Source organism: Microtus ochrogaster, chromosome 1, assembly GCF_000317375.1.
Source record: "Microtus ochrogaster isolate Prairie Vole_2 chromosome 1, MicOch1.0, whole genome shotgun sequence".
Lineage (NCBI taxonomy): Eukaryota > Metazoa > Chordata > Mammalia > Rodentia > Cricetidae > Microtus > Microtus ochrogaster.
In genome coordinates, this window is record NC_022009.1 from 1,602,476 (window position 1) to 1,629,725 (window position 27,250).

At 37.2% G+C, this 27,250-nt stretch overlaps 1 protein-coding gene across 4 annotated transcripts in view; it reads left to right on the forward strand.

Moving 5' to 3' along the window:
* The first annotated feature begins 270 nt into the window (after nt 1-270).
* Lrfn5 (leucine rich repeat and fibronectin type III domain containing 5) overlaps nt 271-27,250 on the forward strand; it is a 256,920-nt gene continuing 229,940 nt past the window's right edge. The window contains exons 1-2 of one of the 4 annotated variants that reach the window (XM_026779129.1): nt 271-1,563; nt 2,029-2,176. The gene's annotated coding sequence lies outside the window, so the exon portion shown is untranslated. Of the gene's footprint in view, nt 2,177-27,250 lie in introns of all 4 variants that reach the window. The other 3 variants (XM_005343115.3, XM_026779124.1, XM_026779132.1) reach the window with 3 other exon arrangements.

Sequence of the window (27,250 nt, forward strand, 5' to 3'; positions counted from 1 at the left end):
AGGCGGGGATTCTCACCACGGGGTTGTAACTAATCACTTTTCACACTGCCATTAGCAGCCACAGCCAGACAGGGTGACACCTTTCTTTTAATCCCTGAGCATCCCCACTGTGCTGGATCAGATCAGCAGTTCACTTCCAACAGAGGCGAGGGATGCCCCTGAAGTTCGCTTTCTTCCTTCGGGTTTTCCGCCGATTCCCCTCCCCCAACCCCGCCCGCCTGCAACGCCCCCGCGCCTCCTCTGCTAGGGGATTTGTAGGCACAGCGCTGGCCCTCTCCTCCCGCCAGCGGTAAATCGGTTCTCCGAATAACACGTCTAGCCGGGAGTCACAGAGGCCGAGAGCCCGGCAGCGCCGGCTTGGGGTGTAGCCTGATTCTAGGGGTCTGGGAGGTGCGGCCGTTCTCGTCACTGCAGCTAGGGACGGGCTCACGGCCGCGCGCCCGCCGCCGCCGCCGCCGCCGCGCAGCCGCCTCCATGCTGCAGCGCGGAGCGCAGCTCCTCCGGTCCAGGCGGCCGGTGTTGTCCGCTCTCACAGCGCTGGGGATCGGCTCTTTCAAGCCTGCCCGGGCGGCGACTGAGATCTCCGACCGCAGCTTTCAGCCTCGCGCCTGAGCTGTGGACTCGCCCCAGCGCCTCCGCCAGCGGGAGGGGCGCCCACCGCGCTGTGTGCAGCGGCGCAGGGAGGCGGTGAGCGTGTGCAGGGCGGCCGGAACCCTGTGTCTCTGTGCGTGTGTGTGTGTGTGTGTGTGTGTGAGTGTGTGTATGCACTCGTGTGTGTGCGTGCACGCGTGTGTGCGTGTGTGCTTTTCTTCGTTCCTTGAAGATGTGAATGGCTTCTCAGCTAGCTGGTCCTTGGGATTCTTGACTTTGGGAGCTGTGAGCCCAATCTACCCATGTAATTCATGTTGCATGGTCGGTTATACCAGGAAAAAGGGCGCAACTGGACGGGGGTGGGGCAGATCCACGAAACATTCTGAAAACGAGAAATAAAAAGGGGGAAGATATAGAAATATGAATATTGAAAGATCTAAGAAGACTTTCGGGATCCCCCAGCTCCCTTCCTTTTTCCGGCACAAACCTGGACGTTTTCCACCTTTTCAAGTCATCTTGGTGCTTCTCTGATGTTCTCTAAGCCGCTTTCCAGCTAGCTGCGTGTGTGTTTGTGTGTGTTTGTGCGCTTGTGTATGTGTGCGCTCCTATCGGATGCATTTGACAGTCTTTTTTTTCCAACTGCCCAGAAGCAAATGTGTTAACTCAGAGATGCCCCTCCATGCCCAGGTTCTCGCAGAGCGCGGAGGACGTCCAGATCCGTTTTCCTGGCTGGATTCCGGGCGACTGCTGGGCTCTGGAGCCAGGTGTGTGGATTACTTAATCCAGAGGCTTGGAAAGTAGCTGTTTTAGCCAGCTTCCAGGTACATCGCAAGGTCAAGAGAGGGTCTTGCAGCTGTTTTATTTCCCTGCACCTTGGCTTTCCTGTATTGGTCAGAAGAATATGAACGTGCCTGTCCACAACATTTGAAGCCCAAACTTCAGCACTTCCACCTGGTTTACTGTATAAACAAGGTAATGAGGATTGCTTTTCAAACTGCGTAAGGAACCCCCGACGCTTCCATTGCCCTTCCAGGATTCCCTTACTCCCCAGCGAAATGTCACCAGCTTCTGAATTCCAAGGATTTGGGCTGCAGGAGAACTTGAAGGAAACGTGATCAAGGGCTATGTGAGAAAGAGACTGCTCTCTTTGCTGGTGGGCTGGTGGGCTTTGCGAGTGGATCTTAAGAAGGACCGGTACTGTTTCTCCTTCCGGATGCGGTGCTGGGAGTGCTTGTGCAAGTGTGAGTGCGCGCGCGCCCGGCTGAGAATGTGTGAGTGTGTGTGAGCGTGTCTCTGTGTGTGCGCGGCCGCCCTGCTTCTGCCCGCTCCCCGGGCGCGGAGCCACCGGTTTCATGGGGCCATTTGCGCTGATTCCCCACCCAGTGCGACCTGCGGGCAGTGGCGGCAGTGGCAGAAGCCACCTTTCTGACTCCCTAGGATGCGGGTGCTGAACTATGGCAAAGGGCAGCGAAGTGATGAGCCAGACCCCAGCACGACCGTGAAAACCACCTGGAGCCACCTTGCCTGGATCTTACCTGCGGGCAGAAAGTCCTCCTATGACCGTCTTTCCCCCTAGAGGCACCAGGTAACAATGAAGGACTACTTGCCTCACCCACTTTCCTTAAGGGCTTGTTTCTAGCATCATATCTGCATTGCAGGCTACTTTACTTATTAATGTTTTGAAAATCATTAGCAAGGGTTGGGTACCCAAGGGCGCTTGCTCAGCGAGGGGGCATGCAGTTCCCGGTACATAGAATGTAAGCCTATACCTGAACACTTAATGTGGTAGTGAAACGTAGAGATATATGAATGCATCAAGCCTGAGGATAGTTTTTGAAAAGGGCCAGTCTTTTTGAACCTGTCTGAAGGTGCCAGAGATGAATGGTTCATGTTTCCTTTAGGCTATGGCTGCTGCGGACCATTTGGTATCCAACCTCCAGATACTGGAGTGAGATCCGGTGTTTGTTTCCCCGCCCCTACATCTATCAAATATTTATTATTATTATTATGTTTTTTCTCCCCCTGACCTTTCTACTTATTGTACCTGGTTGTTTTCCTTCCTCTGTTGTGTGCAATCTTTTTAATAGTTGTGAATTATGCATCTGGAGACTTTGATGTGAAATGGAGTTTTCTTGGGACTTGCTTAGCATGGGAAAGAATTCGTTGTCAAGGGTGTGTATTGAGTGGAGGTGTTTAACTACCAGGGTTTGGTTTGATGTAGCAGAATAGATGCATGAAAGAAGTCGTTTTTATGTCTAGGAGAACGAGGCCAAAAACCAATAGCCACCACCCAGCCCCAGCCCCACTGACAACATCAGTCCTGGCCCCTCCTGCTTTATCTCGGGGTGGGGGGTGTGGACAGAAGCTTGTGTTCCCGTGTTTGTTGTTTGTGTACAATAGGTGTTTTGAAAATTCCTTTCAGTGCTTTGATTTAAAACCAGGCTGGATCTGAGACTGTCTTATTAACATACTGGATCTGATGTGTGAAAATGGAGATTCCCTTCTTGCGAGGAGGCAGAACACGTTTAGTTAACTTCCAAAGCCCCTATCTTTGCGCCTTGTTCATTCTGTCTTCCGCGATCACCACAGTTGCCTGTTCCCTACAGAAAATTTCTCTTCTTTCTCCAGGGCATTTGAATTAACAACATAAAGCACTTCCAAAGTAGTCTCATCAATGTTTAATTCCATCGTGAAGATGGTCTGAAAAATTCAGCTGAGTGCTGGATTCTCTCCCGCTTTGAGAAGCTGCCGGGTGGCAGCAGCACTCCACAGAGGTTTGGCCTGGTGGGTCCCCCGGTTCACCAATATATGAGGCAGAGACAGGCACCGACTGATGGAGGTGGAACAGAGTACGGGATGCTGTCTTCTGTTTGCTAGAGCTGTTTAGGAAGTGTAGGGAGACTGCCTGGTTGTCTTCAATTCCCTTCGTTTCTATAGATATCCATATGATGGCATTTGCAGATTACAAGCTAATGGGTAGCTGCTCTAGTTGTCCCTGCGCGCCGCCGATGTCCTCAAATCCTGCTCTAGAGCGGAGATTCGGCTGCTGCTGCAGCCCTTGCAGAGTGGTGGTGCTACAAGGCCGTGTTTGCAGCAGGCTTTGGGGGCTGGGCTCCACCACTGCAGCTGGCAGGTCTGCTTTGACACTACTTGGGGCGGGGCCCGAGAGCTCAGCAGGCACCCTGGCAGACAGTGGGGCGCATTGTAGCTGTGGTGGCTGCATAGGTCTGAGTGAAGAGAAATGGGAGTTGAGTAGGGCGGTGGTGTTTGACCACCTATTATGACTACAGCCCCTTACTACTCCCCTTCATATGAGTATTCAAGAACGTATTATGGGAGCTAGCTACAAAAAAAAAAATGTTTGACGTTCAAACATTGCATGATTTATCGGGACTGAAACCTTGATACCAAATGTGTATTTCCTAGATCCCTGTTTCCTTTTTCTCTTCTCAAGCTCTCCTAGGTTCCATCAGATCATTTGCAACCTCGTTTTGCCTTCAGTTAAAGCAATAGCACATGAAATCAACTAATCTTCACTTTATATTCAAATATGAGATCTAGGAGAGTCACTTTTTAGACAGGTTTAGTGTTTAACTTCAATGCAGATGAAAGATATAGATGCTCACTCAACTCTGTCAGTAAGAAAATCCTTACTGTCTGAGGACTGGCAAGAAAAAAATCCCATTGCCTACATTCAAGAGGTGTAGAGGAAAATACACCAACCACCAAACAAACAACGGACAGAAACAAAATGAAACAAACAAACAAAAACCAAATCCATTAATTGAAGGTATTAAAGATGATTTCCCATCAATTCTCTTTTCTTATTTTTAGTGAATTTATTTGAAATCTATCACTAATGCAAAGCTACATACAAAGCTGATTTACGTGGTAGACATCTCATAACTTGTAAGCAAATAACTCATACATACCCAGAAGATGACTAAAAAAATTAAAATTCCGCTGAAGAATGTTGGTGCTGGAAAGATAAATATTTTCCCATCTCGGTTTAACTTCCCTTCGTCTTTTCTCACTGGACTTTCTCTTTTGTAGGTCACTTCTTATCTTTGTGAACCCATTTTCAGGAAAGACAGACAAAGCCATAAAACAGAGTTTGAATCCTCAGAAGCTTGAACATACATACATTGTGATGTGATTCAGGTTCTAAAGGTCCCTTTTGGGGATATAAGGAAACAGATATTTTAGCAGTATGAAGGAAGGAGAGAGGGAGAGAGGAAGGAAGGGAGGGAGGGAGGGAGGGAGGGAGGGAGGAAGACTAGCTAAAACTGAGTTGGAGATGGGGTTCCACCCCCCTGGCTAGACATTATCCCAAGGCAGAGGTATCCTGGCTTGCTGAGGGGTTAAGGTATTAATAGAAAACTTCCCAGCAGAAATCTCCTCTTTTACAAATCAGTTCTTAGTCATTCCTGTAAGGAAAAGAATGGGAAATAGAGGACTATAGAGAAGTACCTCAGCTTTAAAGGAGTTGTCACCAGATTTTCCTCCTCTAGAAGATGTCTTTTAGTGATTCCCCTTTTTTTTGTTTGGTAAAGAATGACCTTGAACAAGACCTGTGTTCTGTGTTCCACATACCTTTTTTTTTTCTTAATTAAAAATATAATGCATCCATGTATATGCTCACACATTTCAGTTCTGATATGTGATTCACATACTAATTTGTTCATCTGTGCATGTCTCTCCCTGAAAGTAGTCACAGGTAATTTCTTTCTTTTTCCTCCAGAGAATCAGAAGAGATGTAGTGATCTGACGAAGGATTGCCCCGCCCCTACTTTTTTCTGTTTTTTAACGTTATCTTTTCCTCTCCTGCCATTCAGTAGATTCTTGATGTGGAAGCAGTGTCCTCCTTTGATTTGAAATTTAAGCACAGTCCCATGTTTCACCCACCTGCATCTCCTGGAAGGAATATCATTTTCCTTTGTCCATTTAAGCCAGGGCACTGCTGCTTGAAGCACTTTTGGCTTGGTGGTTTTGCTGAGTTTTCTAGCTGGTGAAATTGGGAGCAAGCTTTCTGCTGACTGTCTTGCTTTGCTGGTACATAGTCAGGATGAGATACTTGCATTTCTCTAACCCTGTTTCTGTCTGAGCCTGGAACAACCTCACAACAACTCCTCAGGACTTCATTCATACACAAAACATCGGAAGCATTTTAGCTAATATTGAAGTAAGAGGAAGAAGAAATCACTTGAAATTTTTTTTATAGAATTAGCTTGCTAACCTGTTGCTTTATTCTAGTGATTTTTTTAGTAAAAAAAAAATGGAACATACTGGCACTTTTTCAGGGTTTCTTTACTTTTTTTGGTACAATACAAATAGTTCTAAGCTTTAGGTTTCATGGAAGAATAAGGATTAAAATGTAGGTTTCCACCATATGGGTGTGACTCTAAGATAGACGACTAACAGATTTTGTTAAATCATTTCAGTGACATTTATACACAGTTAAGTCTCGATAATTTCTGTTCACATTCTCATTCCTGTGTCATCCTTAAATCTTAGAACCTAAGGAAATGTAAGCTACACGTTATGTGGTGTATGTATGGTGAAGTTAATAAGCTCTTATGTTTTCAATATAGAGGTCAACCATTTTTTACTATACTCTATCACCCTAAATTGTACAGCACTCTGAAGCTCTCCATAAGTAAAGAGGAAACAAGAACTTTATTCAGAAAAAGTAGATACTATATTTAATACTTTTGGATCATTCTGGTAGATACTATTCTTACAGAAGGCTTTTTGCTAAGCTATATGACAATCTAATAGTAATTATGAATGATAAGGTAACAAGTGATTGAAAATTACAACATAATTACATGGTTATATAAATGTACTATCAGGGTAGTGATGCCAAGTAAAGTTCATGAACAGACTTTAATATTTAAGCTGCAAAATTTATTGATAACATTTGTCTGAAGCTAATAGTTCATGTCTTAACTTACAAGGTTACATGGGAAAATTCTTTGCTACATAGTAATTCCCAAGATTATAGAGGAAAGGGCCACATGACCAATTCTTTTCATTCTATTCATGTAAAAGAAATATATCACATGCTATATCTTATATTTTTTTGAACCTCCTTGGTAGGTATACTATATATGATATATTACATATAATAATCATATAAAATTATCATATATGATTATGTTTATATTCACACATATACATATACACATATGTGCATATATACATACATATACACACATACAGTGAATTTCAGAAAACATTATTAAGACTTTTATTAGAGTTTCTTAGAATTAATGTTACAGTCTCTGTGAAGCATGATGGCAGGAATTGGAAATAAAATTGAATCTATTTTTCAGATTTTACTACATAAAAGGCCCTAGAAAGGACATAATAAGACAAATGATTAAAGTTAAGAGTGCTTTTAGCAAATGTTGGGAAAAGTTTCTGGATTTTTATGAAATGTTTGAAAAAAGTAACACTATTTCAAGATATTCTTCATCACAACGAATATGTTTGATTTAAACAGGAACAGAAGCCAAACTGTTTTGCTTATCTTCATCTAGTCTCCTTGATCTTTTCAGCTCTATTGATGAAGTGCTAATAGCCCAGGAAGGACCGTTTTATTAATTCCCTAGATTCCTTCACATTTGACTTCTTCACACCAAGAAGAGCTTTCATCATGCTAGGCACACACTCTGCTGTTGAGTTCACCCCAGTCTCATTTCCTGTCTTGGAATAGATTTTCCTGGACCTCAGTGACTTCACCTCCAAAACTACAGAATAATTATATTAAAGTGATTTATTATTGGAACCATATTAACGATATTAAAGCTAGCTCTTAGTGGTATGAAATGAAGTATTTTTCTCTATGATTTTTTTCTATTAATTGAAAGAATATATTTATTAGAAACAGCTTTAACAATTTAATATATCTGCTATATTTAAAAAAATCAATAAATTTATGATTAAAAGAATATTAATAGAACTTGGAAGACTTTGACCATATCATGTAAAAGGGGGAATATTATAGTATATATGAACTTTTTAATAGAGTCAGCTTTCTACATATTTGAAAATACAAAATGAGTGATACATATTACTAAAAAACATAAAAATAGCAACAGGTTTATAAAATATAAATGAAAATATGTCTATATCATAAAACTACACAGTCATGTAAATTTATTAACAAAATGGTTTTGTTTAAAATATTGAATGTTTTAATTAAGTGTTCATGCACACAGTATAGCAACCTTCTTTATTTTTGTATTTGTTATTTTATAAATAAAATCGTTTGCATGTATGCATGTGCAAAATTAGAAAGCCTATAATTTATACTGATGCTTTATTATGCATAGAGATATTTCCTCGTAACACTTATAGTCACAGATTTTTTAAATTTGCTATGACCTATTCAATACAATTATATCTAATTTAAAACTGAAAATGTCATGTTATTTATGGGAATTATGGGAGATAATCAGGAAGCACATTGTACCGTGACCATGTGAACAGAGTGTCTTAAATCAAGAAAGCTACACACATACGTTTGAGATACATTTTTTAACTAACTGATATTTGGTCCTCTTTGAAGTATATTTTGCAGGTATGAGGGGGGCAGACTGGGAGATCATAGCTGTGTTCTGGAGCATTTGGTTTTATGCCGTGGTTATCACAGTGAAATCTGAGTTTTTGCTATTTTTGTTAGCCCTGTACAACCTAAAACGCAACCTGCTTAATGTATCTGAACTTCACTGTTCTCACAAAATGAGCTGATATGGCTGTAGACTAGAACTATTTAACAGCTTCCGTGTTACCATACATCAGGCACTTCGGTGTCTTCATTATGATTGTGACTTTCTCATCCTTAGTTATCATCAGCCTAAGAAAGGAATAATAAAGGTAAGAGGAAGGCTTTAAATCCTATGATTGGAAGAATGAAACTATGCAGTCATGATGACCAGGGTTACCATGATCCATGTGTTCAGAAGCCAACCAGAAGGTGCAAAACAGAAGGTTTGCCCAGGTTTAGGAAATCTTATGTTCTCCAAATTGATCACTGGTCAGTGCATGATCTACCCAAATCCTTTATACCGAAATATGTTTTGACATATGAAAGACACAGAACTATGGATCTTCTAATTTCCTTGACATGTTCTTTGAAAGAGTTTGAAGCTTCCCTGCCAACTTTCTCTTGACTAACTTCCTGTATTTTTAATAACTTTAAAATCACTTCACTGAAAGTTATTATTCTATATTTCTGTTCATTTGTCATAATGCCATGTTTAGGTTGATGTAAAATTTTGGCAACCTTTAGCCTTTAATTAATTTTAGCATAGTGAAAGGTATTATTATACATGGAATGCCTTATTGCTGATAATAGTACCTGAAATATTAGAGCTGAATTACTTCGGACCCTCAAACCCATAATTTCCTTGCTTATAAACACACAAGTCAGGGATATTTTCATTTTATTGCTGTTAATCTTTTTACATTTTGTGCTCAGCAATGTTAGTCTCATTGATTGAACAGACGTTTGGGACAGATTCGGGTTTGTCTGTTCCACATTTCACTGAAATGCAGAATCAATTCCAACAAATAATTCAGATTTCAGTGTGGCCATCATTTTTACTTTTGACTTTGGCACAAAGAAGAGAGACACCAATCTTGTACTCATGTACCTTTCTTCTTTCTGAACTTGAATAGAACCTTCGAGCCCATTTATACATACGTCTAAGGTGGTCATGAGATGAAATGTATTTCTTCTTCTGAATTTAGGCTTTGATAACCTGAGATTACTTCCTCAACATTCCAATTAATTGCTTTACTCATAATGATCATGTTACTTAAATATTTCCTACCCTCCCCATTGACAAGTTATGATGGTGTTCTTCACAAGCACCATATAAAACAATGAAGTAGAGAAAGACAGGAAACATGGCTGGGTGGTGGTGGTGCCTACTTTTAATTCCAGGTCCCGGGAAGCAGAGGCATGAGGATCTCTTAGAGTTCAAGGCGAGCCAAAGCCATATAGAGAAACCCTGTCTTGAATATATATATTCTCCATATATATATAGAGAAAAATGGCTCAGCAGTTCAGAGCTATGGTGCTTTTTGAAGTACCTAGATTCAAACCCAGCACCCACATGGCAGCTCACAACAGTCTGTAGCTCTGGTTTCAGAGGATCTGGCACCCCTACACAGACATGCAAGCAGGCAAAACATCACTGCACATAAAAATATCTCTCGAAAAAACAAATTAATAAATAAATATTTCTTAAGAGCAAAAACAACTCCTAAGTTGTTTAACTGGATGTATCAGGGCCTTTCTGAGAAAAAGAAGAATGGCTGCAAATATGTTCTTTCTAATCTTTAATGATTATTTATTTGCTATTTAATACATGCATAAAAACTCTCATCAGTCAGGTGGTGGTGGCCCATGCCTTTAATCCCAGCACCCGGGAGGCAAAGGCAAGCAGTTCTCTATGAGTTTGGGGTCAACCTGGTCTACAGAGGAGATGGGGAGATCCTTAACAGGAACCACAACTACAAAGAAACCCTGTCTTGAAAACCAAAAAATAAAACAAAACATAATTACATCTTAACCATTGTCTCTCATAAGACATTTGTCACCATGGAGTAGATGCTACACTGGAGAAACTATAGTCTAGAGCAACAGGAAATTGTTTCATGGAGAAAAACCTAGTCCAAAAAGAATCATGTTGCTAATCTCATCTTTGCCTTTTAATCTACTGCCAGACCTAGGTGTCTTAATTTTAGAATATTAATTTGTTTGCATGTTCTTTTAAAAATAAAATCAACATCTAAGCTCCATGCAGATTTTTCAGCTTCCTGATGAAATCAACTGTTTTCTAACAAGGTGAGAGAAGTTGAATGCAGGAAAGTACAGTAAACCTCCCTTTTTCTGACATCCCTGAAGAACCAGTCTTTAGATAATGACTACTGATTCTAATCTTGCATACTATTCTTTGGGGGAATTATGCTTAAAATGATTTTTTTATTTAAAAAGTTTTAAATATAATGTGAATGTAAATAGTTATCAAAATTGACACATCAAGCGTAAATATAGTTAATCTTTTTCTAATGTCTCCCTGTCTCCATTGTGTATGCTAGTGATTGCAAAGGGTCCTCAGAGGCCAGTTCATTGCATACTCTTAGCAATTTACATTAATTCTTTCATTTCTGTTTCACTTTTTAACTTACAACTAAGAATTTGTACAGCTGTTGAATATGAGAGCCTCAGACTAAGTCTTAAGGCTTCCTCTGACACAGCATGTGTGCTTTCCCGTCTTATGTCTTACAAGGATATCAGTGAAAGATACCAACGTATCTTTGGTTTGATGTAGCAGATGACTGCATCATCACATAGTCCTATCATTCTGCTCACTTTCTTCTGAGAAGGCATCCTACATCAGTTGCTCTTGAGTTTTACTTCCACTTCCTACAGTAAACTTACAGCTTCATTGTGAGCAACTCCATTTTTTAGACATTCAAACTGAAACTCAGAGAATTTAATTTTAGATGGCCATAGTATACAGCTAATAGATGAGGTTAAAACTCAAAGCTAAGCTCTTCTAATTCTAAAGAAGGGGCAAAGGCTTCTATGTCTGGGGGATTTCCCTTATATCCTATCTCTCATAATAGTTTGGTAACAGTTATTCATGTATGTGCTCCAACCTCCTTCTTGGAAGAGGTCATATTTGAATATACCCCAAATTCTTTATTTCCTTTGCTTTTTCTATCAGTTCATAAACTGCCAAATTTGATATTTGTATGCTTATCAGAGACTTTATAGTTATATATTAGGGGATTTATAATTTTCTAGCATCAGCAATTTTGTACTGAGTCTAAGATATGAATATATACTAAAACATACCTTTAAACCTTTATAATTCCAAATTCCCAACTCTAAAAGAGCATTTCCAGCTATTGTAGACTAACTGCTTTGCCAAAGGTAATTAATAGATATTTTTCCCTATTAACTTTATTCCCAGGGACATAAAAAATCAGATAATTTTGCAATGTTAGGATGAGGTAAGATTTAGAAATGATAATCTGTCACTAAAATGTCCCCATGCCCCGCATTCCCCCTGTCTTCTGTTTTCCCTTTTCCCGAGATTAGTACAGGCATCGAGGCCATCTTTAATTAGTGTTTAAATAGGTTTTACTCCTATTACCTTCTCTTTGTGGCAAAGCCAGAGTACAGTCTAGTCTTAAATCTGTTTCCTTAACTTGAATGATTATGTCTGATATATTTGTCAAAGTCTGTTTATAAATTCTAGACATTTTCGGGGCATATCATCTCTGGAATCAATCCTCTGGTGTGTCCTCCTTTGGAATCTGTGTCTTTCCCCCTGATGGAATGACAATGTCCCCGAAGTCTTTCTAATCTTAGTGAGAATTCGCTCCATTCCCTCTTGAGTTAGAACTGGCTTACTTTGGGCTGAGGTATAGCGGAGGTGGTAGAGAATAGTTTGCAACCTAGTCATCTCAAGACCACGTGGTTCTCACTTTTTTAGTACCTCGGGGAACACGTTCCTAACATGCAAAGGAACCCTCTATTCAGGTCCCTCTCGAGTTCAGTGGCCTTTATGGCTTCCAGCACCAGTAGCCAGGCACATTGATCAGCCCACCTGAGACTCCCGACACAATTGAGCCATGATAATTATAGTTTTGTGAATAACCTCAACTGTGGGAAGCAGATGAAGCAGTTAGCAAGCTGGGTCAAACCGAAATCATTTACTCACAAGTCATGAAAAAGAAAATAGTTATTACTTTTAACCACTGCATTATGAGGTAGAAATTAGTTTTTGAGATATGTTCCCTGAGTAATAGAACTGCTTGTCAGATGCGATGGGTTGTTGGAAGAAAAAGAAATTTTCATTTTAAGACGTCTTTTCAATAAGTGTTTACTTAAAATTTGCCTCTTGTAGGCATACAGCCTTAAGTCTGTGGATTAGTGAATTTCTGAGGGAGAATGCATTCTTTTTCTCAACTTTTAGAACAGTTTGTTGATGCGCAACAGGTTCCTTGTCTAAGATGTTTCCTAGTGTTGCTGAATGTGCACAATATTAATTTCAATTTGCCAGACTCTGAAGCAGCCACTATGACTGCACTTGAGACATTTCCATGGAAAGGTCATCTACTTATAGTTGGGTTTCCTGCCATTAATATAATACCTAGCAACAAGTAAGCCTCGTTTCTCCATATTGCATTTGGGCTTGATTTATTCCAGTGTGACATTTTGTCATTGTCAAAATTACATGATTTTGTTTATACTTTTAATTTTGCTTCATTGATTCATATTTAACATTCACTTCCTCAGTAAATTAAATTTAGATTTGGCAATTTATGCTGGGATTTTGAACTCTTCATTATTTAAAGTCATTTAATCATGTTGTCACTAACAAATCAAACTTTTCTACCCAGAATTATCATAATTTATAGATACATTAAGGTATTGAATCTAGGTCATAGAAAAGTCTCTATAAATTATTTTATAACAATTACCCCAAAATATTTAAAAAACATTATAATTAAAATAGATATTGTCATAGTCTATGTTTTTGCCCCTTTTGGTAAAAGAGATATGTTTGCAAAGACGTGCACAAAATTATATTTTATATTCATGTTATTTCTTTCAATGATATATTTTAATTATAAATTTGAAATTTTCTTGATGATATCGAATGTGTCATATTCTATTACATTCTCAATTATTTTTTACTGTGATTTTAAAGTTTAATATTAGATAAAATTCTGTTATTTTAGTTATTTGTCATTTCTATTGCTAGTGAATTCTAAAATAGTAAAGTATATGTTACATGTATTTTACATATATATATATATATGTATATATATATATACACAAGTTGATTTTGTAATATATTATGGATTAGTTTCTTCATCTGTAGAATGGGACTAGTACTGTTGTGTACCCCAAATACTTGGAAAGAAAACAATGGATTCTGTATATCTCATACACTAACCACCCAATAACTGAATGGAACCACCAATTATTATTAATAAAATTTTATAAGAAAATTATAATTTTATACACAGAATAAATGTAAGCAACTGTATCTGGTATTGGTTTTCTAGTCTCTGAAGGCTAAACTTACTATAATTACAATAAACTGATCACTGCTATTTAAGATATTTTTAACCAAAGGCAAGTGAGATGGCACATGTCTGAATCTCAGCAGTCAGGAGGCAGAGGCAAATGAATTATGAATATAATGATAGTATAAAGTCAAAATTACCAGTTTGAATTACATAGTAAATTTCTATCAAATATAAATAGGCTATTTAAGAAGGTATTATCAAAAAAAATAACAGTTTTAGGTGGAGGAAAAGAAAAAAAACACCCATTTAATAATTACACTTCATATAATTCATTAAGTAGAGGATTAGTAAAATTACAAACCCTTTGTGTGAACTGTAAAATAAAATGACATAAAAGGTGAGAAGAGTCTCTCTTTGCTTCTCTGCTTTCTCTCTATGGCTTAAAAAGAAGCTTTCTTCAAGTTGTAGTTTAAAACAGTGGTGCAGAGTCATTGAGAATTCGATCGCTGCTGAACCCAGTACTGGATGTACAGGCAGCAGTTCAGAGTCGCCTCAGTACAACTGCATCTCTGAGAAGACTTGCAGAGCCTGTGTAGTTATGCAGTGATTATTCCACCCAGATTGAAAAAGACAGGGAGGAGAAAGCTGTGTTTGTATTAGTTGATGTGTTCTATTTTTGATGATAACCTTCCAGCTCAATGTTTTTCTCTTCTGAAGAATCATCTAGAATAGATTATAAATTATGATATCAATTACAGCATATCCTCCTTGTTCAAAGTTATGAACAGTGTGTTGTTGGTTTGAGTTAAAGAATAGCAGTGATAGTTCCTTATCAGAATTAACTCCAGAAAACCAAAAATTGATTTAAATTTCAATGCACATTAATTAAAAAGATGATTAATTCAATGTATAAAACTACAATTAAAAGGAACATATTCTAAAGTATACTAATCTAGTAAAGTATTATTTGTACACTAAAGTAGGAGACATTACTTCAAAATTTGTATGTCTGAATTTCAAGACATTGTACTTTAAAATATTTTATGTAAACAGGTCCAGTAATCACTTTCTTCTTGGTGACTTGGGAGATGACCCAAGATTTGTTATTAATATATAATTAATATATTACATTACACCAAATATTGGTAAACCACATTGTATCATTCTCTTCAAAGGCTGAAACCAACTGCCTTCCGATGCAGAATGTAGAGCTGGATTCTTTTCCAAAATTAGTTAATCAGTATAGATTTTCACTATAAAATATTAACTATATTTTTATATATAAAATATTTCACTATAAGATATTTTCACTAAAAAATATTAACAAGAAGGAGCCTTCCATAAATCTACTTCCCTTGTATGGTTCTAAACCAAGATGAAGATAAATATTCAACTGCTAAATAATGTATGATCTCTTATGAATTGTTATTGCAATTAAAATGTAAAATTGGTATAAGCGATATTGCAGCAGAGATAAAGCAAGGCAATCAAGGCACTGTTTCTTTTTATTTCCTGAGGTAGTTTGTATCAATTAAGGCATATATTTATTATTAAAGCCAATGTAAATCCTCTTAATATGAGTTGTGTACCAGATCCTGCATTATGAGTAGTTCCATGTAATACAGTGGTATGCTTGATTACTTTTTATATTTGCCACTTAACTACAAACTGAAATACAGATTTTTTCACCAAAATTCCCAGTTGTATTAATTTTAACTGCTACCTTGTTTATTAAATAAAATAGTTTTTTTCAATCACTATACCATACATAGGGAGATATGTTTTAATGAATATTCATGACAGGAAACAAACACTGAGAAAAGTAGACGATGCTCCTGTCTGTGATGGGAAGTTCAAGAAATAACTTTTTCTTTTATAATATTGAAACTTTTTTCTTTGTATGTAACATGCTAAGTTGTTTATTTAATAATGCACAACAATAAAAGTTCAAATGTGTTTTTATAGAGAGGATTAAATGTTAATTAAAAATGTGTATTTCTCAGTAACAGTAAAATGTTAATATAAATTACTGCTTACATGCTGGCTACAGTGTCAAAGACATTTTACAAATGTGCTTTTTGTAAAAGTCTCTAATGCCTACCTAGGATGGCATTAGTTCTGCGAACACAAAGCCCATGCTTTGGTCCTCACAGGGAATACGAAAGCTCTTGAAATAGCAACAGGTTTCATTCTTTGAAGCTTTTTTTTTTTCTACATAGAGACTTAGTGTGGGTAGGAGCTGAAGGAGAATGGCCTGTAAAATATGGATACTGAATTTATTTAATTATGTCCTTGACTTCCATGATAAAATGTATTTCATTCTGGGCTTCAAATACAGTTTCATGTTCCCGAGACAGAAGTCAGGGTGCTTCTATGTGCACACTTGTCTTCATCAGTGTTTACCATTTAGGTGGAAGAGATAATTTTCACACTAAAGTACAAACACTTAAGTTTTATTGTAATTCATTAAATCAGCTATGTATTCAAATTAAATTTGATTTATAAACCAGCCATATAAAAAAGAATAACAGAAGCTCTACAAGTGGCCAATCTTAAAAATTAATAAAAAGAATGTAAACACTAACAGATTTTTAAAAATACGTATGCAACTGAAAAAGGATAGTATTCATACATGTATAATTGTAAATATGCGTATGTATGGATATTCATATGTCCAACATATATGTATATTTGAGACAGGGTCTCACTATGTAGTCCTGGCTAGACTGAAATTCAGTTTTTAGACCAGGGTGGTTCAAACTCACAGATATCCTTCTGCCTCTGCGTCTGCTTCTCTAGTACAGGGATAACAGATGTGCACCACCACACCCGGTACAGATGCAGCCAAAGTTTTTTCTTATTAAACTATTTCCATAATTAATTAAGAATATCACCTGTATGCACTCCTACAATGAAAACATTTATGTTTTATCTTCTAAAATGTATTTCTAGATAATTATCATTTTCAAAATATTTCACACTTAATATGTATTTACACATGTGAGAAAAGCAGGTGCCACTGAGCAATTTCCTCAATACTTTCACAGTTAGCTTTTATAGAAGAGATAGAAATATTATTTTATATTTATTTCATACTTCTTAACTGAGATATACTCCCCTTACTACATAATTCTCCCTGTTAAATGTACAATTTCCTGGTGTTCAAGATAACCACAGAGCAGTGAAACCATCACTCCCAAATCCAGAAAGTTCTGTTTCCTTTTTTTTCTAAAAAAAAAAGTAAACTTGCATACCCATCTGATAATAGTCCCCATTCCCCTTCTTCAGAAATTTGAGATTTGGAAAGTAAATAGCAATCCAAAGGAAGGCAAAAGCAACAAAGATCTAGAAAAGTGTTAAAAATTCTCAAGCTATTTGAATTTTTTTATTAATTAAATGTGTTTGGCAGAGGGCCCGAAGAGATTGTTCAATGGTTAAGTGTACATCCTGATCTTGACCAGAATTTGGTTCCCAACACCCATGTAGGTAGCTCACAGTTACCTGTAACTGCAGCTATAGGGCATCGTATGCACAAACTCGTGTGCACACTTACACACACACACACACACACACACACACACACAATTAAAAGAAATATCCTAAAATGTTAGAAAAATGTTCTATTTGGCAGTTTTGCACCTATGAAATTCATACTGCCAATATCAGCATCTACTTTCTCCCATCTTTGTGTATCTCCATTCCAAATCTCACTCTTGCTTTGTTGTATTTTGTGAATCACTGAGTTTAACTTGTCCATATCTGTCTGTTGGGCAGTGAGTTTGGAGTTTACTCACTGGAACCTGGGTTCAGTGGTTAACAACCAAAGACAATGACTGGAGACTCTTTGATAATTTATTAGTACTCAATAGTGCAGTAGGGAGAAGTAAGGGTGTCATGAACTCCTACCCCTCACAAAACTGATTGTGGACAGGTTTAATATTGTGCCGGTTCAGTGGAGGTGACAACAACTGTTATCAGTTAATGATGGTGTCTCTCTACGCCCTTTTTCCTCTCTTCAGTCACTTACTTTTTCTAGCTCCCCCTTTTGCCATTTTTCATCAACCTTAGGGGTAGTGGTTTTTATAGATGTCTTGCTCAGAACTGTGTCCATAACTTCACTTGTTCTCAGCATCTTAGGCAACCGTGAGTTTATGCATCACCCAGCAGTCTGCAAAAAGAGTAACTAAGAGTAGCTTTTGTGTAGTCTAGTCCCAGTGACTTAGTAGAGTGACTGCTATGGCCTAAGAGCATCTCTTAATTTTTACATGATGACCTGTGTTTCTATGGGGTATTATCAGTTATTTTTTCATTTGTTGAACATTACTGTTTTACCAGGTCCTCATTTATCAATATATGTGCATTGAATTCTAACAGTTATACAACATCATCCTCATTAAATCCTAATTTTAGAAATAAAATTTCAATTTTACTTTACTATAAATATTCATTGTATTTTCAGTGACAAATGGGTGGGAATGAAAGGATCTCTGCATCAATTTAAGTCCCATTACCTATACTGATATTTAAGTAGGTATATGTGAGCCAAGTTAACTTTATAAGTGCTCAGTACTGAACTTGTTTTTAGTGACAGTTTTGCTACTTAGCTAATCTTCAAGTTTCAGAAACTTGACTAGAAACTGTATGGTTAAGAACCCTTTGGAAATTTTATACAATTATTTTATCTAGTGGGAGAAACAATACAATGTACTTGGTTTCCATTTATACAACTGCTCTTCAGGCTGATGAGAGAGGGGGAGTTGATTGGGGAAGGGGGAGGGAAATGGGAGGCGGTAGCGGGGAGGAGACAAAAATCTTTAATAAATAAATAAATAATAAAAAATTAAAAAAAACAACTGATCATCAAGAATATTATATATTAGAAATCAATTTTATTGCAAATAGAAATATTTTCTCAGTGTTCCCATTGAATGATTTTTACTGAAAGGTAATCTGTACATTGTTCAGTTTTCTCTGGTTTCCTTTTCCTTATCTGCCTGTGTAATATTTGGCTCAAATTCTTGACAGAAACAATTCTGTAAGGGTTAGGGCTTTCTGCATTATCAGCTCTTAGTTCCTGTACTGACTGAAATGAAAATTTCTTTTCTCCTTCTACAATCCCATATGCTCTTCAGGAGATCATTTGTCAGAGAAGACAGGGGGAAAAAGTCATCTCTCCAGTCTAGACTTCTTCTTTGATCATCAGATTTTGTATCTTTAACACATCAATACATTCATTTAACACACATTTCTACACATCAACATTTGAAGACATCAACAATAGTGTGAGGATCTGAAATAAGAGCAGCAAATGAGAGAGATATGTCTGTTGGATTTGTTGAGAGGACCGATTAGTAGAGGAAGATTCTTAAAATTTTATGGAGTATTAATTACACATTTTTGTCTGACTCTGCACATGTTCAAACTATCAGGATATGATAGGAAAAACGATGTTCTTCCCGGTGTGGGTTAGGATTCCACTTGAGGCTTCTTATGTGTGTTCGTTGCCCTTTTTCCCCCATGGTTAGAGATAGCACATGTTGGATTAGAGCTTGTATGAGGCAGCTGTTCTGACTTGTGATTTCTCATTAAATGTGTGAAATCATTTGTGAAGCTAGGCTCTTCATCTCGGTTGAAAACACACACACACACACACACACACACGTGCACCCACTACACACCCATTAAACGAAAGGGAGTTTGGGGAAGAGATGTTTAAGGATGTTAAAGATGCTTCGTGTGTACTAATTTGAAGAAACGACTTTCTACAGTTATTCATTAGGTATGGGACTTTTCCTCTGTTTCCTTCTGTTTAGATAATACAGACTGTAGAGGCTCAAGTGCTAAGAGGAAAATATATTTCAATGATACTCCCCATTAGTCAAAACATATTGCTTTATGGTTGTGTCTTATATTAGACAATCTATCCAAAACAGAGCCTGGGGTTTTACACAACAATCAACTTCATGGTTACTTATTTGTGGCTATGCTTCCTTGCTGCTTTATGACCGTGGAAGAATTTCATACAGCTCATTTATAAAATAATTCCATTGTTTCATTTCTACTCACTCTCTGAAATATTCAGACGTCTTTACAGCTTATTAGATTAGAAAAAAACATGGTTTTGTTTTCTGAATAGGATTTACTAATTGAATAGTCAGTGTAGTTAACACCATGTTGTTCAAGCATCACTGAATTATTTTAGGGTGTCTAAACATTCTGAGTTAGTACATTTTTCAGTCTCTTAGCTTTAATCCTTTCCCCTTTTCCTAAAGTTCTACTTTTGTTTCATATCATAAATTTTACTCAACAGGAGTTCTGAGCACCTTTTTTTGAAGATGACTTCTCTGACATTCTTAGTTGAGGTTGCTGCCATGTATTTTTGCTCTCACATTCAAAACATGTGCATGGGTAGCTACTGGAGAGAAGAAGGCAAGGTTCTCAAGTTGCATATTTATTTCCAAGTCCTTTTGTTGAGCATTGTTTTGTTGGTGTGGAAAGCACTATTTATTGTGTCATCATTTGGTATCAGAGAATTCTACTATAAGTACCACACGAGTGATTATACAGACCTAGTGTGTATTTTTCTCCTGGCATTTGATACTGGTGCTGTCAAAAGCCTGATAGAAAAGCCTATCTTTTAAACTTGTTATATTGGCTCTAAAGTAGTTATAATTTTTTTGAAAAAATAGATGAATCAATTGCCATCCTTAGAATATTAATCCTAGATATTAATGACATAAAATTAGCAGCATTTTTCATATTTCTCCCTAAATCCATTGAAATTAATTAAGTACAATATTTACTTTAAATTACTATCTGAAGAATTTTGGATGCAGAACTAGAAAGAGACTATATGTACATTAGGAAATAGTTAAGAAAAAAAAACCCTTCTGAATTGGATTCACTTAAAACAACACACTCCACTGTCCTCCAGACAGGGCAGTTTTTCCAGTGCACAGTCGAGAACAATAACATTATATTTTCTTGTGGCCTTTTTATAATTTTCTTCAACTATATCTTCTTCTTTGGGCTTTTTCCTTCTTGAATCATAGCTTTTATATAACTTCTTGTTTAAATTTGGTTATTCCTTCTGAATCCATCAGAGAAGAATGTGTTTGTGAGAAACCTATCCTGATTTATTTGCTCAACAAATATTTATCTGTCTGACATGATTTAAGGCTGCTGTTACTCTATTCTGTCACTCTTATTTTTATGAAAATGGGACAGATAACAAGCAGTAAGTAGTTGGTGATAAGACAATGAAAGAAACATGCAAAGTGACCTATAGTATAGTGGAGAGGGAGGACTGATAATTTTGTGAGCTTGATCAGGAATACATCCATCATCTTACATGATAGGTCTTTTCTGAAAAGGTTGAAAGAGTGAGTCCTGAGGCGAAACAGAGAGTAAACTAAGGGAAGAACCCCCAGGCACACTAGCTACTTGTCTGCAAAATAGCCCAACAACATGCGGCTGCAGAAGGGGAGTCAGCCATGGGTGCCTCTGTGGCCACTGGCTTTCAGTGTGGAAAAGATCTAAAAGAACAGAGGTCTGAGCAGTCATAAGCTGAAATGGCATCCATTACAGAGACCTGCTCTGGAAAGCAGCAGGAAGTAGATTGTCCCATGGTAGAGACTGGCAGTGCAGTGGGTGGGATCGAAATCTGCTGTGGAATATGACGAGAGTCAGGGCTGATCTTGTGAAATAAGGAAAGTTATTTTGTTTTCTAAAGGCAGACAAAAAGTCACTTTTAAAAAGTAGTATTGTTAGATTGCTTTCTTAGGTGTAAAATTTCCATAACTTAAAAATATTTTATGTATTATTTGAGAATCTCATGCAATGAATTTTCCTTATGTATTTGTATGCCTTCCCCAACTCATCCCAGATCTCTCCCAAGCTCCAGACCCAAGCAACTTCGTTTTTGTGTCCCCTCCCCTCCTTTCTGTCTGTGACTGTCTGTCTGTCTGTCTGTCTGGAATGTGGTGCCTTTCCTGGAGTGTTGCATATATACTACCTGTCACTTCTCTGAAGAAACTAGCATTCCCTCTCCCGTCAGAGTGGAAATCCTATGCAATAGCTCCTCACTTAGGAAGTGTGGATTCATAGACACCTCCTTTCTTACATTCTGGAGTTTTTGTGTGGCTTAGATTTCTGTAGGTGCTATGAATGTTGTCACAATCTCTGTGAGTTTCTAGCTGCTGTTTTGCATCTGGAAAGCACTATTTCCTTGAGGTCATCTACCACCACCCCTGGTTCTTAGATTAATTCTTCCACCATCCCCGCTTCTGCATAGATACCTGAGCCTTTCTGAAAGCTGTAATGTATAAACATCCCATTTAGGGCTAAGCAGTCCAATCTGCTTCTCATGTTGACCTGCTGTATGTTCTTTCCTAATTGCCTACTATTGCAAGAAATTGCTTTCTCTAAAACAGAATTACCATTCTATGTTGATTAGCTTCCCTAAACCTCATAACAACCGTTTGACAAGAAGCTGCATTATAAGAAAACATTTGTCTATACCTATACTTCAAACCAATGAAAAATAAGTGGCCAGAAATAAAAGCATTAGAAAGCTAGCAGTGACAGAATGATGAACAGTTTTAAATATGTTTATTTATCTTCTTCAAGAATATGTACTGGCTGGCAGTGGTGGCACACACTTTTAATCTCAGCACTCGGGGGGCAGAGGCAGGCAGATCTCTATGAGTTTGATGCCAGCCTGGTCTACAAGAGCTAGTTCTAGGACAGTAAGAGCTGTTACACAGACAAACCCTGTCTTGGAAAAAAAAATCCCCAAAACAAGAATACATACTGATTTTCTTTTACCATGTTAAAATTCTAATATATACAAGAAAATGTATTATATTCAATGAACATTATTTGTAATGAGTTTTAAGTCTGCTTTCTTCTTTATACTATTTCATAGTTAGGAAGAATGGGATTTACAGACACACTTATTTTAAAATCATTTTATCCCGGGCAAGTAATTTAGTCTCCCTGAGTCTGTGTCTTCATCAGTAAACTAAGACTTCTAGAATTTGGGAAGCTATGGATACAAACAGATACAAGAATGATAATTTTGAACATAAAGCCAGACCCAAAATAATCTATTATAAAATGATGCCTTTCTTATTTCCACACTGAGTTGTTATTCCTGTTAAATTACTTAAGATAAGTCATATACTATTTTAACTCATATATATATTATTACTAAAAATAAACTTTACAAAGTTTTATTAATGACATATTTTTTATTATATAACACTGCCTTGATTTTCGGCTGCTTTGGGGAACTAGTTATTTTTCTGTATTAATTATTACATATTCATATCTTGTTACCCATTTTAAATGTCATATCTGGAAATTTTGAGTGGATTTGAATAAATATGAACATCAATTCGAGCCCACTTGTAAATACTGCTTTAACGTATATGATGGCTGCTTACTTTAAATGTTTTGGTAATGTCAATTGCAAACTGATTTAACGATGATGCCTGTACTGTCCAAACACATGCTTAGGATTGGATTCAATCTATAAAAATCATTTAAAATATTACACTACATGTTGCAATGTTTTGAATATTTCTTAAGGATTCCTACATTCTGTTAATTTTTTGGAAGAAGGGGTGAAAAAATCTAATATTTGTAAATTGCTATCTTCTGTAGCTAAAAATTAAAAAAGAAAATCATTAAACTTCAGCATGATGGGCTTCACCCAATAAATTTGACTGGAGGTCTGTGATCTAAACTTTGGCAAAATCTTGAAATTGCTTTCTTTAGTTACCTATAGATCTTCACGTAGACCCGAGGCCTCATATGCTTTGCTCCTTTCATTTCGATATATTTCTTGGTGTCATCCTTGCTCAGCTCACGTTTGGGCAGTCATGTTGGTAAGACTTTATGAGTGCGGCTTCTTATGCTAAAATGAGGGGGAGATCTGGTCTTCCCTAGGGAATAACACACTAACTGGTTTCCCAGTACCAAAAGGTCAGGCCTGAAATCAACATTATCTATCTGTTTATCTATCTATCTATCTATCTATCTATCTATCTATCTATCTATCTATCTCTGTATATAACATTATACAGATTGAGCAGGTTGTATTTAGAAATACAAATGTGTATGTGCATAGACATTATGTATGCAATAAAAATTAAGCAATGAATCCAGAAAGAGACCATGAATTTGAAGGAGAGATGGGAAGGGTGGGTGGAAGTTTGGAGGGGGAATAGTGAAGGGAGAAATGTTGTAATTTTTCTGTAATATCAAACACTTCTGAAAAAAAAACAAGCATTTTATCCTGTGTCATACCCTTTTTAAGGAATACAAACAATATCAGTAAGTTTTTAAAATTTCTGGTGTCAACACCATTTTTGAAATTTTCCTCTATCTAATGCAGTTTTCCCCCATGTGGTCTTTTTATGTTCAAAAACTCATAAAGGCATAGAGCTGGAGAGATGGCTCAGAGGTTAAGAGTACTGACTACTCTTCCAGAGAACTCGGGGTTCAATTCCCAGCACCCACATGACAGCTCAGATTGGCCTATAACTCCAGTTCCAGGGCATCTGATACCCTCAAACAGATATAGATGCAGACAAAACATGAATATACATGAAATAAACATATAAATTATAAAAAAAACTCAAAAAAGCAAATAATATAAGAAAAGGACATACAGTGCCAGACCCAATTTTTACAGAATATAGTAGTAGAATCATTTAACTTTCAAGACCAAAAAATTGTGAAATTCTCTATGAAGAACTAAATTGGCCATAATCCTGAATCTAAATGAGTTTCTTCTGGGGTGTGGCTGCCTCTATCATGCAAATTGACTCTCAGACTGCAAGTCTTAATAATATGTTTTAGAGGCAATGACATGATCCGATTCCTTTTGCACTATATAGGATTTGACTCTGATGTTATAAAGAATCAGTTTTAGTTTTGATTGTTTAATTTAAGCATTAGTTACGTTTTTTATTCCTGTGCCCAGCTATCTGACAAGGAGGGAATGTAAAGGTCTGTATTTTGACTCAGTTTAAGCAAGGGAACAGTCCATCATAGAGAAGACAAGGCAGCTGGCTCCTTAAGTGATCACAGTGTAGCCATCTGCAGTCAGGATACAGACAGAAGGCAGGAAATGGGTCCAGGTGATTAAATTTCAAATCAACCACTAGATACCCAGTTTTCTCCAATGAAGCTCCACTTCCTAAAGGTCTCACAGCCTTTCCAAATGGCATCTCCACCAGGTGGGGTCCAAGCGTTAAAACGCACTGGTTTAAAGGAGACCAAAGGATTAGAGTCAGAGCAACATGATAGGAAATACTGGCATTAGTTTTCTTCTCTGTGTTTTGCTGTATAATAATTTACATTTATATAGGTTACTTAGTGTATTAGCTCATGCAGACACTCCCTCTATAGATACAAGTTTATACCAAATGGCCACTGCAAAAGAAAATCTAATTAATATCTGTCTATTTTTAGAAATCAATTATTTTGGATTGAAATCATCCTATAATCTCTTTTATTCTATAAATTATTTAGAGTCAAGAAATATTAAAATTGGAATATTGATACAAATTTAGGTTTCTTTTTTATTTTTCTTTTATTGAAAATAGATTTGTAGGACAGGTGGAGGTAGTGTACACTTTTAACCCCAGCATTCAAGAGGTAGAGGCAGGTGGATCTCTTGAGTTTGAGGACAACCTGGTTTACGGAGTGACTTCCAGGACAGGATCTAAAGCTACACAGAGAAACCGTGTCATGAAAAATCAAAAGAAAAAAGGAAAATAAAATAAAATAGATTTTTGTATACAATATATTCTGAGTACAGTTTCCCCACTCCCAATTACTCCTAGATAATCCTCATTTACCCTCCCATCAAAATCTGCACACTTTCTGCCTCTCCTCAGAAAACAAGCAGGCATTTAATAATAAAATAAAATAACAACACAAATTGAAACAAACTGGAACAGGATATAACAAACAGAAGAGAAAGAGGCAAAGGAAAAAGCACAAGATATATACTTAGACACAGAGACACACAAATTCATAGAAACAGAAATTCTGTATAACTACAGAACTAGAAGCCATTTTGTGTTGTCCATCTACTGCTGGGCATGGGGCATGGCCTGAAGTGTGGTTTGTAGCCCCAGGGAAACTTCTTTGGAGAGAATTAAATTTTTATTTGTTGTGGTTATCAGTTGGCTATAACTTCTGGATTAGGGATGGGATTTGTGTTGACTTCTCTCTGCACTGGGGTCCCTTCTGGGGCAGACTCTTGCACGCCTTGTGCAAGCTACCTCCATTTCTGTGAGTTCCTATGTCCGTCAGTCCTACTGTGGTTATAGTCTTTTTTCCTCGGTATTCTCCCTCCTTTCTGGCACTTATACTCTTTCTGCTTCCTCTTCCACAGAATTCCCTGACACCTGAGGAGAGGGATTTGATGTTGATAATCCATTTAGGAGTGAGTGTTCCAAGGTCTCTTACTCACACTGCACACTGTCCGGTTGTGGGCTTCTGTATTTGTTCTTCTTCAGGAGGAAGCATCTCTGATGATGGTTGAGCAAGGCACTGATCTGAGTATAGCAACATGTCATTAGGATTCATTTCATGGCTCTGTTTCTTTAACAAAGAAGGAGTATTTGGTTTTATCTTAGGTCCTTGATCTATCTGGGCTCAAGCTCTTGGCCATCAGAGCAGTGAATATCTTTCAACAAAAAGTAATATTAGAATGTGCCATGAGACTTTCTTAAATTCTCTCAAATTTCATAAATTACAAAAGGTAAAGGCTGGAGCAATGCTACAGCAATTAAGAGCATTGTCTGCTCTTCCAGAGGTCTTGATTTGGTTATTGAGGACTCAGATGGTGACACAAAATCACCTCTAACTCCAGTCTCAGGGAATCCTACAACCTCTTTTTGTATACTATTGGAGATAGATAGATAGATAGATAGATAGATAGATAGATAGATAGATAGATAGAGAGGGTACACCAAACATGCAGGCAAAATGCTTGTACGCATAAAATAAGAATGAAGAAATAATATATTTTCAAAATTAAAAAATTAGAAGGTAACATTTCTACATCCCTGGAGCTCTGTCATGGCTAGTATGCATAATACATTTGAAACCCTCACAAACCAAAATGTTCAATAAATACTAAAGTGTCAATATTTTAACTCCAATTTTGAAAGATAATATATGCAGACAAATGTTGAGATGTCTAATCTTTTAATAAACTAAATGATCTAAGAGCAATTTACCCTTTTGTCAGAATGTACTATGTAGTAAAATGTGAATGACTAAAATGAGAAAATTATAATTGTTTCAAAGAAGGCTGTTAAATGCTTCAGAAACATGAAAACCTGATACATAGTTTTATTTAAAGCAGAATGTAAAGGGTGAATTTAGACCAAAGGGCCATAGGATTAAATGAGAAAAGGATAGATGCAGATACCTAACAAGCCCATGGACCCTGAAAGATCACAGATGGCAGAAATTAGATGACAAGTATTTTAGAATGGAGAAAAAGAGTGATCAGGACAGAAAGAATGAGTACAAATCACATTTGGACATAACAGATGGTCATATATAT